This window comes from Aphidius gifuensis, linkage group LG4 (assembly GCF_014905175.1).
Source record: "Aphidius gifuensis isolate YNYX2018 linkage group LG4, ASM1490517v1, whole genome shotgun sequence".
Lineage (NCBI taxonomy): Eukaryota > Metazoa > Arthropoda > Insecta > Hymenoptera > Braconidae > Aphidius > Aphidius gifuensis.
The window spans coordinates 19,411,764-19,428,109 of NC_057791.1; the positions used below are offsets into that span (position 1 = coordinate 19,411,764).

Here is a 16,346-nt window from a genome sequence, read left to right on the forward strand (position 1 = left end):
TTTAAAATATATATATTTTTTTAAAATGATTGAGGGTAATTAATAATGGTGTTATTAATAGATGAATATAAAATTAAAATTTTTATTTTTATTATTAAATTGAAATTTGCCTTATAATCTCGAGGCATTGTTATCAGTTTGGATTAGCATGGTAAGTGTTCTTGGTGTTCACTGTTGCAAACACGCACATATACACACAAATAATAATAATAAAATGATGCTTTAATATAAACTTTATAATTGTGTTATATTTGTGTGTAAATGTGTTGTATTAAACAGACGATACAACAAACACAAAAATTTATATATGTATTTGTTATGCCACTGAAAGTTATTTATAATGCGACGTGCTTGGACGTGGTTGAGGTTGCTACACAAATTGTATGTGTATATTATGATGATGATGATGGAATCAAGTGTGATATCAACTACTTTGGTTTCATACATACATGTAATTTTTTTTTTTTTATTTATTTTAAAATTAAACTCTATATTTTTCTCTTCAATTAAAATGACAATTTTTTTATTTTTTCTATATGTTATTATTTTTTTTATTTTACAATTAAATAATAATATAAATTACAATTAAAATAAATGGCTTATATAGTTTTTTAAATAATTATTATTATTCTAGTTTTTATATTATAGTTTTTATTTTTTTTAGACAGATGTTTATGATCAAAGTAAAAAAATATTAACTCAAAAAAAGATGAAAAAATTGAAATTTAGTTGTAGGAAAATTTAAATTTAATTTTTTTTTTAAAATAAATAAATAGTTTTTGTTATTATTATTATTTATGAGAACGATGACATGGTTGAGAATCGATAAATGTTATAAAAGCCGGGTCATACCAAGTTAGTTTCATGTTATGTCTCGAAACTCAAAGCCACCCTCTTTTTAGATGCACCCTTTTTTCACCCCATCATATATAAATTTTACTTATAAACATGTGTATGTGTATCTCACACAAAAAAAAAAAAATCCCTACCTCACATTGACAATAAAAAATAATCAGTATTCACCGCATCACTTGCAAAAAAAAAAAAAAGAAATATATCCATTATTTATTTCGATGGAAAATTTAATAATAAAAAAATAAAATTGATTAAAGATAAATTTACAAAAATTTTTTTTCATAATTACAAACACATAATATTGTGTTGTGATAAATAATTTTTTATATTTTTTTCATTTTGTGTATTCAAGTTTTGTCTATATCTTTTATTTGATAAGGCTTATCACAGCTCGATAAATTTAGAAATAAATTTTTTTTCCTTTTTTTTTTATTTATCATTTATACTTTGATTATTATTTAAAAATATTAAAAGTTGTTTTACAAGGATGCAGCTGCATAATTTCTGGCTCTATATTTAATTCAAACAATAGAATAAAAAATTTAAATTAAATAAAATAATAATTATTCAGGAAATGAAAAAAAAAAAAAATATATAATAATCATTGTTTAAATTATGATTCTCTTTTTTTGCTATTTATTCATTCAATTATTATTTTTATTATCAAAAGAATGAAATAAATAGAAAAAAAAATAATACAAAGTTAAAGAAGTTTAAATGCCGAAAGAGAAATGGGATAAAAACGTGAAAAAATGGAAAAAAAAAATTACATAAAGTTTGATAAAAAAAAAAAATAATAAAATTGTGAAATAAGAAGGATAAAATGATAAAAAAAAAAAATAAAATGTGACGCATGGGTTTTGTAGTTGGTCGAAGCAGCTACTTGGGGTTGAAAAGGGGTGGAAAATGAAATGGTAAAAGTGAGAGGATAAAATACATGTTCAAATGGAAAAAATAAAAAATTAAATAAATAAAAGCTTACTAAAAGAGCACCTCAAAGATTATTTTTATAATCAATTTAAATTTGGCTTAAAAATATTTTCAATAAATTTATGTTAAATATTATTTATAAAAATTTCGAATGAATTTATTTTGACAATTTTAATGAAGATAATACTTTTGTTTTGTCAATTTTTCAAATAAACATTTTTATTAATAATAAACACTTTTATTATTAATAAAAACACAAGTGATGTTTATTAAATTATAATTTTTAAATGAAAAAAAAAAAAAATAAATTAATATAAATCATAATTATTATATTATTTAAATTATAAATAATGTAATATTATTTTGACAATAGATGTATATATTTATAAAGCTGTGTGTTTGTATTATTCGACATGATGCAGCATTGTTATCTGAACTTGTAATCAGATAAGGTACATAGATAATAACACAAATACAAACTTTTGTATTTAACTTTTGTTTATGACTTATAACACAACTATATATTTTATTGATAATGATTAAATACTATTTCGTCACTAAAATATATATTTTTTAAATATAATTAAAAAAAAAAAATGAATATAAAAGTGTTGATTTATGTGTTTATATATTTATGCTGCAACTTGACGAGGACATTTTTATTTTCAACTTTCAATTGAATAAATTTTTTAAAAATTAATTTTTATTATTATATAATGAATTATTATTATTAATAATTTGTTTTTTAATTTTTTTAAAGCATTTTTTATTTGAGGAAAATAAAAAATTAGAATGAAAAAATTCATGTGACATCTCCGGAAATATTGGATTCTTTGTTCACGATAAAATTCGTCAGAAACGATATATAAACTACTCTCTAGCGACAAATGAAAAGAAAAAAAAAAGAAAATTCAACTTGGTATTTTATTTTTCCTTCATCTTTATACTCATTTTTCTGTGCAGATATTCAACTTTTTGATTTCAACTGTAAATACATGAAAAATAAAATACTTTTCCTCATTTTCTTTTTTTATTTTTTCTATTTTTATTATCGTAAAAAAATTTTTTCTTTATAAAATATATGTGATTATTATTATTATTATATTTTTATGTAATTTTTTTATTCAATAGAGTTGAGAAACACTGGGTGTATGGTATGCAAGAGGTCGCTTGATCTTAAACTAGACAAAAAAAGAAAAAAACGTATAGAAAAATAAAATACATTTTGGAGCTGAAAAAAAAGTTTTTAAATTTTTACATAATGTTAATTAGTTTTTATGACAAATTGTCAATAAATTTTTTAAACTCTGAAATGTTAATTAACACAAATAATAACCATCTGTTATAATTTTTATTTATTCAAAAAAAAAAAAAAAATACAATTTCATCATTTTTAAATATCAAATTTATACCTGCAATATTGAAAATTTAATTATCATTTTTTTCGTGTTAAAAATAAACGATAAATTCACCTTATACATGACGAAATTAAAATATTTAAAAAAAAATCTAATTAAACAAGAAAAAAGTAAATTAAATTTATAAAAAAAAAATAGAAATCTAATTGAACAATTTTCATTATTATAAAATATTTCTATTAATTAATAATAACTTATTAATTATTTATAATTATTCAATCAAAATATAAACAGTTTATTTAATATTTCTTTTTTAATTATACATATAATGCATTTTTTTTTTTTAAATATTAAATAAACTTGTCCCTCATTTGGCATTCGAGCAAGTAGAATAGGGCGGTTATATGCAGACATGCATTAACAGCTATATGTGCATGTAAAATTGTATAAAATAATTCAAGTATATGTGCACACACAGTTTCAGCAGGGGACGAAATAAAAAAAAAAAAAGATCCGAGTGTATCCGGTCGTTGCCACGTCCCAGGGCTCGTTTACTTGATCTTTTTTTTTCCATTTAAAATTTCCTTTTTTTTTTATTTTATTTTATTTTTCTACACCCTGTCTTGTCCACTTAAAATTTATTATTATTATCTCATTATTTAAAAAAAAAAAAAAATTGTTAATTTTAAAATATTTTTATATTTATTAATTTGATAATTTTATTATAGAAAAGAAAAACATTATATAACTATTTAAATTTTCATTTAATATTAACAATTAATTATTTTATTTATTGCTATTTTTATTATTGTTATTTAATAGTTAATTTGTTTATTTTAAAATTGAGTAATTTGATATTATTTTATATGAATAATTTTTGTTTCTTTTTGCAAATCAAATAGCTATTTAAATTATTAGCTTAAATTAACAATTAATTATTACATTTGTTGTTATTATTATGTAAAAGTTTTAAAATTTAATTTCAATTTAAATAATTATATTTAAATAAAAAAGATACTTGAGTATATTTACTTAATTTTCAATTTAAAATAAACAATTAATTATCTCTTTTTTTATTTTTTCAATAATTATTATTATTAAACTAATTTATTAAATTAAATAATTTAGTTTTTAATGAAATTTATTAGTACTAGTAGTAGGTAAAAGTATATTTATATTTATTTAATATATTTTTTATGGATATATATTTAAACTTTGTGATGGAAAATTCAATTGATCGTACAATGTTTGGCTTTGGAGTTTCAAAAACTATTTTCAACTCAATACCAGCTCTCCCAGCAAGAACTATATAGACTCCAAAAGTGAATATACATATATATGATATATACATACATAACATACACTATGATTTTCTCTTTGTACAGATGAACAAGCTTTTGCTTGGTCAGCACTTTAATTCACTTAATTGCTTCAATATGCTTTTCGATAATATATTTAACTATATATCTATATCATTTTTTTTTTATTTTTAAATTTCAATTAAATATTTTACATTTTTAATTTAATTTATTATCTACTATCAAGTGTACTTAGTTGTTTTTTATTTGAATTAATAAATAGTTTTATTTTCAAGTAAACTATATTGAGAATATTGCAAGTTAATAAAATTTATTTTTTTACTATTTTATTTTCATTTTAAAAAAATAGAAACAAGTATATTTATTTATTTTTTTTAACTTTATTATATTACTCTTTTTTTCAATTTATTTGTCTATTATTATTTTTATTTTTCACGTATGATAGACGAATGAGAAAATGAAAATTGAGAGTGAAAAATGATTTATTAACTGAATTCTCACGATAGGCAAAAATGAAAAAAAAAAAAATTTTAAACAAATAAATTATTATTGAGCTTTAAAAATAATATAATATACAGGTTTTTTATTTATTTATATTGGTTATGAAAAATAAAAAAAATTTGTTTTATGAGATCAGTGAAAAAATAAAGGGTAAATTATTATTTGTGGTTATTTCTTGGGTACTTTTATTTTTATTTTTTCATAAATTCTCACTGGTCTCATACCAGTATATATTTATTTTATATAATTTTATATATTTTTTTTTTTTTTTCCTTTTCCACCCACTATTTTTATCCCTTCTACCTACTTCTTCTTTGGACAATATATTTTACCGGTTTTCACGTTTCCATAGCAACTACAAACTCTAAAGTCTCTGACTTTTATTTTTATATAAATTTTTCTTTTTTTTTCTATTTTTTGATATTTATTTTTATTATTTTTTCTTCTTAGTCTTCTATTCGCTTTTGCACAGTTGCAAAATAATAAAAATAGAAAAAAAAAAATAATAAAAAATTATCCAAGTAATTCACTGGATATTTGATAATTTAATTTAAAATTATAATTAAATTACAAAAAATAAAAATAAAATAAACAAATTTTTGAAATAAATTTTGTATAAAACTTTTACAAGTATCTTAAAATATTATTAAATTAATTAAAAACTTAATTTTCATAGTTTTATTTTAGTTTGAAAATAGAAAATTTATAGCTATTATTTAAACAATAATAAATTATTAACAAATGACAAATATATTTTGAATTTTTTCTTTATTTGTTTTTTAAAAAGAAGATTGTTATATTGTTTAAACAATATGAATTATTATTATTAAAAATTAAACAAATAATGGAAAACTATTTTCCCTTCTTTTTTTCATGATTTTAAATATTATTTATTAATTTATTTAACAATAAATAATGGACTTTTGAAGGAAATTAAAATTGTATAATTTGACTAGCATAGTAACGATCAAAGTTTATTGATAAAGTTTGTATTTAAAAAATAATATAATATATACATATTCATACGTGAAAAATATATATATATTGTGGCTCTTTCAGCTTTAACAACCGGTGCATTTTTTTATTTTTTATTTTCCCTTGAATAATGCATTATTCAAGTCACTATTTTAAACAGTTTATTATTTAAATACTTGTTCATAAAATTTGTGTGTTTATTATTCTACATTGTTTCAATTTAAATATTTAAAATCAATTTTATATATTGTGTATTATAGTTTTTTTTTTAAATTAATAATTTTATATTTTTTATTATTAAACAATAGTGTTGTTATTGTTGTAAAATTTTATACTTTTAGAAGCTTTTAAATGACAATAAAATGTTCTTGTAATATGGCACTTTCTTTGTAATTATACACAACAAAACTACCTCTTGATTTTACGACAAAATTAATCAACTAAAGTACCTTGAATTTAAATTTTATTTATTCATCACTAATTATTTTAAATATTAATAAATTTAAAATGGAAAAAAAATATTCAAGATTAAAAAGGAGAAATAAAAATTGACCTTAATTCAAAATTTTAATTATTATAAATGATAAAAATAAAAAATATTTAATGACTTCTTTTAAATATTAAAATAAACAATTAAATTTTTTTTTTTTTACATCAAAATTTGATTGATGCTATAAAAAAAAATGCTCCAATTTTAATAATCGATATTTTTCTGATGACAATATAAATTTTCCAAGAGTTTCGTGATCATTTAATCGTGAATAGTTTTTTATAGAATGAAAAAAAAAAAAATGTATTTTATGTGGATAAATGTCTCTTCCTTCAGTGTAATTTTCAATATTTTTCTTTCCACAATTTTCTCTCCTTCCAAGTTGTTTCCAAGCGAGAAAGAAAGAGTGAGAAAAATATTAAAGTGAGATGTAGGAGTGGCAAAGAGTCGTTAAAAACTTTTACTATCATAAACTCTCTTTCACGAGACTTCCAACAAAAATGTTTCTCGCATGTTATTGGATATTCAAATTATTTTTATTATCATATTAATATAATGAGATAAATAATAATTTATAAATAAATAACATATATTTTAATTAATTTAGATAATATTATTTTCAATGTTTTATAATTATTTTTTTATTTTTCATTCACATCATTTATTATTTTATAACTATACTCATATCATAAATGCAAAAATTATCCTCAAAAAGAAAAAAAAAAAAACTCGTTAGATATAAAAAAAAAAAATTTATAAATAATATTAAAAATTACTGTGAATATATTTTTTTTTTCAATTATTTATTATTATCTATTTTTTTTTTTTATTTATCTACTATTCCGTTATATAAAAAATTTAGTTGATTTAAATTCTTTCACGAAAAAAAAAAAAAGAAAAAAAAACTTTTCATTGTATAATAAAAAAATAAAAAGCTGAATATATTATGCAAAAAACAATTTTATACTTGGAATATTAAATTCCGTACTTGTGAAAGAAAAATATCATAAAAAAAAAAATTAAATAAATATTGATAATAATAATGCTAGCTGACAGTGATTTATTTATTAATATATTTTGATAAATTAAAAATTTTATGATAACAAATATCAAAAGGATGTTGATAAATAAAATTAAAAAATAATTTTCATATTTTCAAATTAATAATTAAAAAAAAAATAATTGCACTACCGGAAGTGAGTGTGTACGATTAAAAAACGGTTTAAAAATTATCATCATTATAAATCGTATCATTGACACCAAGGATTTATTTGTTTCAATAATTCGCATGATTAATCATCATGCATCGTAAATTCAAACTATAAAAAAAATATGAAACACAATAAGTATATAAAAAGAAAAAAATATTTTTTTCAAAATAAATGAGTTTTAAAACAGAGTTATAATTTTTTTTATAAGATATCAAATGCAACATTGATTTTATCAGTGTGTTTGTTAAATGTGCATTGAATATATGTGTATATCAAAGTGATCGATAATATTTTAAATCATTGCGCGTAATTGACTGCGACGAGTGAAGTTAATTGCGCGCGACTGAACATTTCGTTCATCCTCAACTCTTTTATTATATTCTCTTTTATTTTTTATTTAAACCTCATTTTTTTTTTTTTTTTCATTTAGCCAAAGGCTATTTTGTCGTTGACACATAAACCCTACAATATTATTATAACCATATAAAAAACTAATTAAAAATAAATAAATAATTATACAACAAAGAAGAAATATATAATTTATTTTTAATTTTGTCGTGGTTTAAATATTAATCTACTTGAATAATAAAAATAACCAATCAATATAATATTTTTTTTTTTTTATCAAAATAACAATAAATGTATTTTAAAATTTTTCATATTACTCATGATGGTGATAATGATGATGACACACAACGATCACATGATTATTAAAAAATTTTAAAAAAATGATAAAAATAAAAGACATTATAAACTAACAAAAAAAAAATAATTTATCAAGTTAAATTTAACAAAAAAGTTTGAAAATTTATTCATTGTATAATGTGATAAATATAAAATTGAATAAAAAAAAAAATAATGATAAAAAAAAATTCCATATGCTTGAGAGCATAGAATAATAATATAAGCCTGAATTGAGCGTGCGCAAACGAAATATACAATAACTGTTTTCCCCTTCTCTATTAAAATTGTTTTTCCTCCCCTAAATTCACCCTTATTTACCCCTTATTTCACCCCTTGTCATTAACCATCCTCGAAATTTCGTCCTATAATATTTACGGAATTTCATATCGACCTAAAATCATTACAATTATGGAATTCTACAAATACAAACATAATAATTGTTAAATTTATTGTCAATAATAATTGATAAGTATATTTTGTCAACTAATAAATTATTATTCATTATTATTATTATTATGAAAACATACAATTGTACAAAGGACTTATTGTATTTTTAATATTGATAGATAATTTTTTGTCGTTTAATTAAATTTGATGAACATTTCTTTTTTTATTTGCTCTTTTTTTTTTTTCACCACCCACGTGGTGTGGTGCTTTCTATAGCTCTATTTAAATTTTAAATTAATACTATGTTATTTATTTTTTTTTTCTATTTTAATGGAGACTTTAAATAGTCACTGGGTTTTTTTTTATATAAATTTTATTTATGCTATTTTTTTTCTTTTTTCTTTTAGTACGTAATATAATTAGTTGAATTTATTTTTAAATATTTTTAAAGTTGTTTTATTTAAAAAAAAAAATTGTTTTCTATTGTTTATTTAAAAATAGTATATTGATATTCACTTTGTTCTATTTTTATCATTCAATATTTTGAGTTAAAAAAATTTTTATTTTCAATTGAAAATATCTTAAGTATATACACATTTGTAAAAAAAATTTTTTCGTGTTGCAATATGGCAAAATCGATACACCAGATTCTCGACATTCATACATAAAAATGAGTATTTTTGAAAAAAATAAAAATAACATAGTTCAATGTGCATAAAGCGAGTAATAAAAATAAAAATAAAAAATATCTAAATTGATAAAATGCAAAAAATAAAATTTATTTATTTACCGAGTGTATTTTTATTTTTTCCTATCAGCTTAATATAATTGAAATAAAAAATAACAATTATTATTATTATTTAAAGAGTTAATATATTATATAGAGAGGTCATTGTGAATAAAAAAATAAATCAATCAATTAATTAAAATATAAATTTGAAATAAATAAAAGTATAAATATATTACTCAAATTTTTCTCACCATTATAATTAAATAACCCTTTAATCTTCTTGTTGCCTCCCCTTGCCCCTACCCATAATTTTCCCTTTTTTTAAACACCCTAAACTTTTAAATTTTATTTTTTTGATACAACGGTATTTAATTTCTACGACAATCGTTGACAATGTGTACGTGTTTTAATACATTTAACCTGTGTTGGTTATATTTTTTTTCCTCTTTTTTTTTTTTATTTAACAAACACACAAATATTAAATACACAAAAGCATCTCTGCATAAATATGTATTTCGTATATGTATATTTTATCAACACATATTGAACATGTTTTATTTACGATAAGACGCAAAGTCACGAGTGCAACCATATAACATTTTGATGCCAGAAATAACAGAAAAATTAAATTTTTTTATTTGCAAATATTTCAACAATAGCAATATACATTTAAATGATAATTATTTATATTTTTTTATTCAACTAATTGTATTATTTCAAAAGTCCAAATTAATTAAATTAAGAATACACTTTTAATGAATTTTTTTTTATCTTTAAAATTATTCAAATTTAAATAATCATTATTATTTTAATAATAAAAAATAATAAATTTATATTTTTTTGATAAAATAATAATAATTTGACATTATTATTTAAAAATTATGATCTCAACGTGTATATTATACATGTAGTTGTAAATTGCTTTGAACCGTATCTCGTGACGCACGCAATGATTTTCCTGACTAAAAAAAAAAATGAAATAAAAAACAATATTAAAAATTAAATAAATAAAAATAGTAATAAATAAATTTTTTAAACGAAAAATATTATAATAATATGATTGATTGAAATTTCTTGTTTTAATCAACTATATAATTATTATCATATTTATTTATTTAAAAAGCATTTGTTGTTTTTAAAAAATATTTAAAATTAACGAGTCTTATGTAATGATAAATAATGCAATTATATTTATTTAAAATATTTGATGAGTATAGTGATGAGGAGAACAGTGGGTGGTATAATGGGAGGGGGGAAGATGAGAACCACTGTCAGGAGCAGGTTGACTCTCCCTCTCTTATCTTCTTTATAATTTTCTCCTCCCACACCACCCCACTAACCAATGCCAAGACTCCAAACACCAATATTATTATTAAAATATATTTTCAATTATATAAAAATCGATACGTTTAAAATTAATTTTAATAAACTAAAAAATATATTTATAATTTTTATAATTACTCTAATAATTATTACATTTTTTTTTTCTTCAAATTATATTTAACAAATATAACTATGTATTTTTTTTTCTACATTTATTTTTTAATTAAAAATTCAATTAAAACTTTCATCAAAAAAAAATAAAATAAAACAAACTAAAATAATTTTTTTTTAAATTAATTTTCACGTATGATTAAAAAGTATATGATTGCACAAAAAAAAAAAAAAAAAATATTAAAAGATTTATAAATAATATTTTTTTATAATTTTATTTGTTTTATAATTTTTATCATTGTACAAAGTATCTGGCACTCTGACATTGTTTTTTCATTGTTTATTTAATAAAGGAAAATAAAAAAAAAATAAATGATGAGAAGTAAAAAAAAGGAAAAAAAAAAATGAGAATTGGTTTTTTAAAAATAATTTTGTACGTAACTGTACTTGAAGTTTTTGAGGTAATTGAGGGGAGTACATGTTGAAGGGGAATTGAGGGTGAATATATATATATATGTATTTGATATATTGTATATATTGTTCAATTTGAAGGCGAAATTGTGATGGGAAACTTGTCGAGTTGGCTGTACCATCATCATCAAGACGATTAAAGTTTTAATAAACATTGTGTGTGGATACATACAAAAAACCTATCACAAATTCAATGAATATTTTCAACATAATAATACACTTTACAAAAGGCGTAAGGAAAAAAAAATTGATAATTTTAAATATATAATATTTTTTTTTATAAACTTTTCATTCGTTTTTTTTTTTTTTTTATTGATTTTTTTTCTTCATTAATATACTGAACTTTGATTGAATAATTCAGATTAATTATTTTTCTATATAACAACACCTCATTATTATGTTGCATAAATTAGCAACATTGTTTTTTTTTTTATTTCGCAATTTATAATTTTTTTAAAAACTTTATTTACTCGTCTTTGTGTAGAATTGTTTTTTAAATTTTTAATAACTTTATTTATTATTTAAACTTTAATTTTTAACAATTAATTGATAATAATTTATCTATAAATTAAAATTCATTTAAATCATTTTAATCTACATTTTATTCAATTAATTTAAATTTATTCTCTCATTGTTTTTCAACTAATTAACAATTTTTTATTTTAACTACAAATCAATAACAATGATTCTTTTATTTTTTATTTATTCATAAAAAAAACAAGTCAAACGTGAACAAGTTTTATCGTTTTTTATCATTATTATCATTATTATTATTTTTCATCTTTGATTATTTATTTATTATTATTATTTTTTTTTTAAATTTTATTATTTCCGCAGCTTGGCGTTTACGACAAGGCCATTACGTTTCTACGTTTCTTCTGTTTACACTTATTTATAATTATATTTTAACATTGCGATAAATTATTTTTCATTATAAATAATATTTAAAATTAATATTATTTTGTATATATGAGAATAAAATTGACCTAAATATAAAATTATTTATTTTTATAATTAATTTTATTATTTTTAAAATGTCTGTTTATTGATTTTTTAACAGTTCAATTAATATCTATATTAAAATTTGTTTGATAAACAATTTTCATGTGTGTGTGAGATAGACATGTCAACCCACTCAACCTCAAATAAATAAAAATAACATATATAACTTACTAATAAATAAACTTTAAATAAAATCAAAAAAAAAAAATGAAACAAAATTTCAAAATTAAATTCCATCAATGTCAATTGTTTATTGATATAACAACAAATTATAAAATAAAATGAATAAAATTATATATTTTATAATAAACAGATTGACATTGAAATGTTTAAATTATAATTCATTGATTAACTTGATGTAAATATTACACAAACGGATGTGTAATACTTGATCGACAAATTACAATTGTAATGTAATTCTATGATGATGTATTTATACAAGTACCTCAGACTCATCATCATGCAAATGTCAATTATTTTATTCTCTGATAAATCCACTTGAATAAAATTCCCATTATCCTTTTGCTAATAATTAAAAACTAATTAAAAAAAAGCAAAAAACTATTTCATTGTTTTACTTTTCTACTTGAAGCTAATTTTATTTGTTTAATAATAATTATTAATAAAAAATTATAATTATTATTTGTCAGTATTATGATATATTTAAAAAGAAAAATGAAAGATTTTTTTTACAAGTTTTGTAATGTTACAATTTATATGTATTGTTGAGGGTATGTATTCATGCAGGGGTTGTTCACGTTGTTCGACCTCGAGAGGGTTTAACTTGACGGGGTCGTACGTGAGCACAACAAAAAATAAAAATAGTTATAATAATAAAATATCCAATGAAAATACGCCATCCCTTGTCAAATGTATAAAAAAAAAAAATAATAAAATAATCAATTTATAATTAAATACTAATAATAGTAATATTGAAAATAAAATTTTAAATTGTTTAACAAAATTTTGAGTTATTTTATAAATTAGTTGATGATAAATTTTGTATACATACATGGTTAATTAATAAAAAGTTTTTTTCATAATTATTATTTAATTATTAATATGATAATTAAATTTTTTAATTAACAAAAGTATATAGTTGAGTTAATAGCTAATTTTTGTTATAGTTGTTTTATTATTTTCGATATAAAATTGTGCTTTCAAGTTGAGTTGAATTTAGAATGTCATTTAGACAATATTCCACTGTGTATTTGGCAAGTGCAGATAAATTGTAAATATAGATATCAATATATATGTGAAGAGTGAATCACTGAATCGAGTTAATGTCATGGCAATTGAAATAGCAAATGTACAACTAAACTTTTGAGTATGTTATGTATGTCGTCTATTATATTCATAACTTGTATATACACTTGAAATAAAAATAAAAACGTTGTAATTTAAAAAAGTATTTTAAATAGAAAGAAAAAAAAATAGAATTTTTATGAAAAGACTCAAAAAAATTCAACTTTTCTCATTTGAAAATTTTTTAAATATTTTCTTTATATATATATTTTTTTTTTCAAACTCTTTTAATAGTTTAATTTTATTTTTTATTTTTTTTATTTAATAAAAAGTATTTTTATTATTATCGTTTATTTGTTTTTAAAAGTTTATTTTAATTTGAGAATTTATTGATCCAATTAAAACAAAAGCTTTCAATGATATTAAATTCATTTTCCAATTTTCCAATTTGTACAAAAAATAAAAAACATAACTTTACATTAGCTTTTGTAAATTAAAAATAGAATATATATTTTGTTAATTATTTATTTATAATAAATAAAGTGAAATTAATTAATTGGGATAATTGAATTTTTATTCAATCAAAATATCAAACGAGAATTTAATTAAAAAATATTTATCCATTATTGTGGTGGTGGTGGTGGTATTTATGTTGTTTTTTTTATAAATTGTAGTTTTAAAAATCTCAATATGATTTAATAAAATTGGTTGTGTATATACAAACACCTATCGTGTAAACTTACACATAATCACAAAGACGATCAATAAACCACCCACCACAAAACCAGAAGCCCTTCTACCATCAGAATTACATAATTATCAAAGTAATATTAAATATTGATTTACAATTTTACCAGTATCTTTTTCAATATAGATGCTTACAAAAAAAATAATATACAATCAATTATAAAAATTTATTAAATATAAAAATACTTTTTATAATGAAAATTAGATTTTTAATTTAAATTTTTTATACGTTTCTTAAATTAATTTTAAAAAGAAATATGAAAAATTAAAAATAGCATAATTTATTTATAACGTAATTTAAATATATTTAAATTTAAATTAAAAATTATATATTTTATTTTTTTTTTGATTAGATAAAAGATGAAAAAAATTGTAAAAAAAAATTTTATATTAATTTTATATTATTTTATATTTGATGAGGAGAAAAAATTACAAATCAATAAATTCAATTTATTTATAAATGAATATAAATTTTTTATGATATGAAAAAATTAATAAAATTTATTAACAAGTAAATTTATAATTTATTTAAATTAAAAATCATATTTATTATGAAAATAAAATACAAATGTTTTGGATGAATATTAGTTTTAGAAATTTTATATGAGGATTTGAGGTTTGTTCATGCTTGAATATCATCCCTCTTATTTAACCCCCTCGTATTTCTCCCTTAACTTGAAATTTACAATTTCTGTCAAATTTCATTTTACTCGGTTTTACTGTAGTAAGAAAATTTTCACTCGGAAAACCATGAGAGCCAATATTCAATGGTTAATCTAACCACCGACTAATACAACATTTACACGAATAAAAAAACTTTTTTAATTACATTATATACTAATTAAATAACCAAAAAAAAAAACAATATAAAAACATTTAATTTAATTATGAAAATTTCGATTTAAAAAAAAATTTTTAATTTCAACTAAATTCATGTGAAATATATTTTTTTTATAAACAATCAACTAAAAGAAAATTATTTTTTTTTTAATTAAAATATTTGGCACAATGCCCATTATATCTATATACATTTTTTTTCCATATTTTTCCAATTTTCTTTTTTTCTCAACGAGTGGTTTTTTGCCTGGGTTATTTTCGATAAAACGTTTTACGACGACAGACTACATATATACTCGAGGGCTTGATGGGAAGGTTATTTATGAGAATAGGACATAAAGAAGAAAGAATAATAAATAAATATAAATAATAAAAAAGAAAAGTTAAATTGGAAAAAAATATTATTGACATTTAAAAATTAAATACAACAAAAAAAAAAAGAAACGAAAATTAATCTTAAAAGTTTTTATTTAAAAGTCTATCAATATTATTGATTATTAATTACTTGATAATTATTATTTAATTATTTATATATTTATTTTTAATTTATAATTTTAAAAATTATTTTTTTCATCATTTTTAATATGAAATTTTGTGTGTTGGGAGTGTGTTTCTGGCAGATGGTGAAATCGAGTGAATGTTCAAAATATATGTGCCCTCGATGATAATTGCATTATGTTACATTTACACATACACACAAACACATATACACCCACAAATAAAAAAAACCTGTAAATGAACTATTTAAAAAATAATAAAATGAAAATTTTTTTATAAAAAAAATCAATTAAACAAGTCTATTGATTATTTTTAAATACAAAAATAATATTTTCATTTCTTTTTTTTTTTCGTTGATTTATATTTCCAGGTTTTTAAAAATAATTAAATAACTTTTTTTTCGGTTTAATCATTGTTAATTGTTATTGACATAATATTGATGATGATGATATAAAATAAAAGTAAAATTTATATTATCACTTGGATATAGAAATAGATTAAATTTAATATATAAAAATTAAATTCACATGCACTAATTGACGTATTTGTTAATTGAATGTTCATTATTAAATTACTAATTTAAAATAATATATGTATTAATTAGTTTATGCACACATTTGTGTTGTATTTTAATGTGTATTGAATATTATTATAATTATATTTTACTTGCCA

At 19.0% G+C, this 16,346-nt stretch overlaps 1 protein-coding gene across 2 annotated transcripts in view; it reads left to right on the forward strand.

Annotated features, from left to right (window-relative positions):
* Positions 1–16,346, forward strand: part of LOC122855497 (GATA zinc finger domain-containing protein 14-like) — a 36,323-nt gene that overhangs the window by 13,602 nt on the left and 6,375 nt on the right. The gene's annotated exons all lie outside the window — the stretch shown is intronic.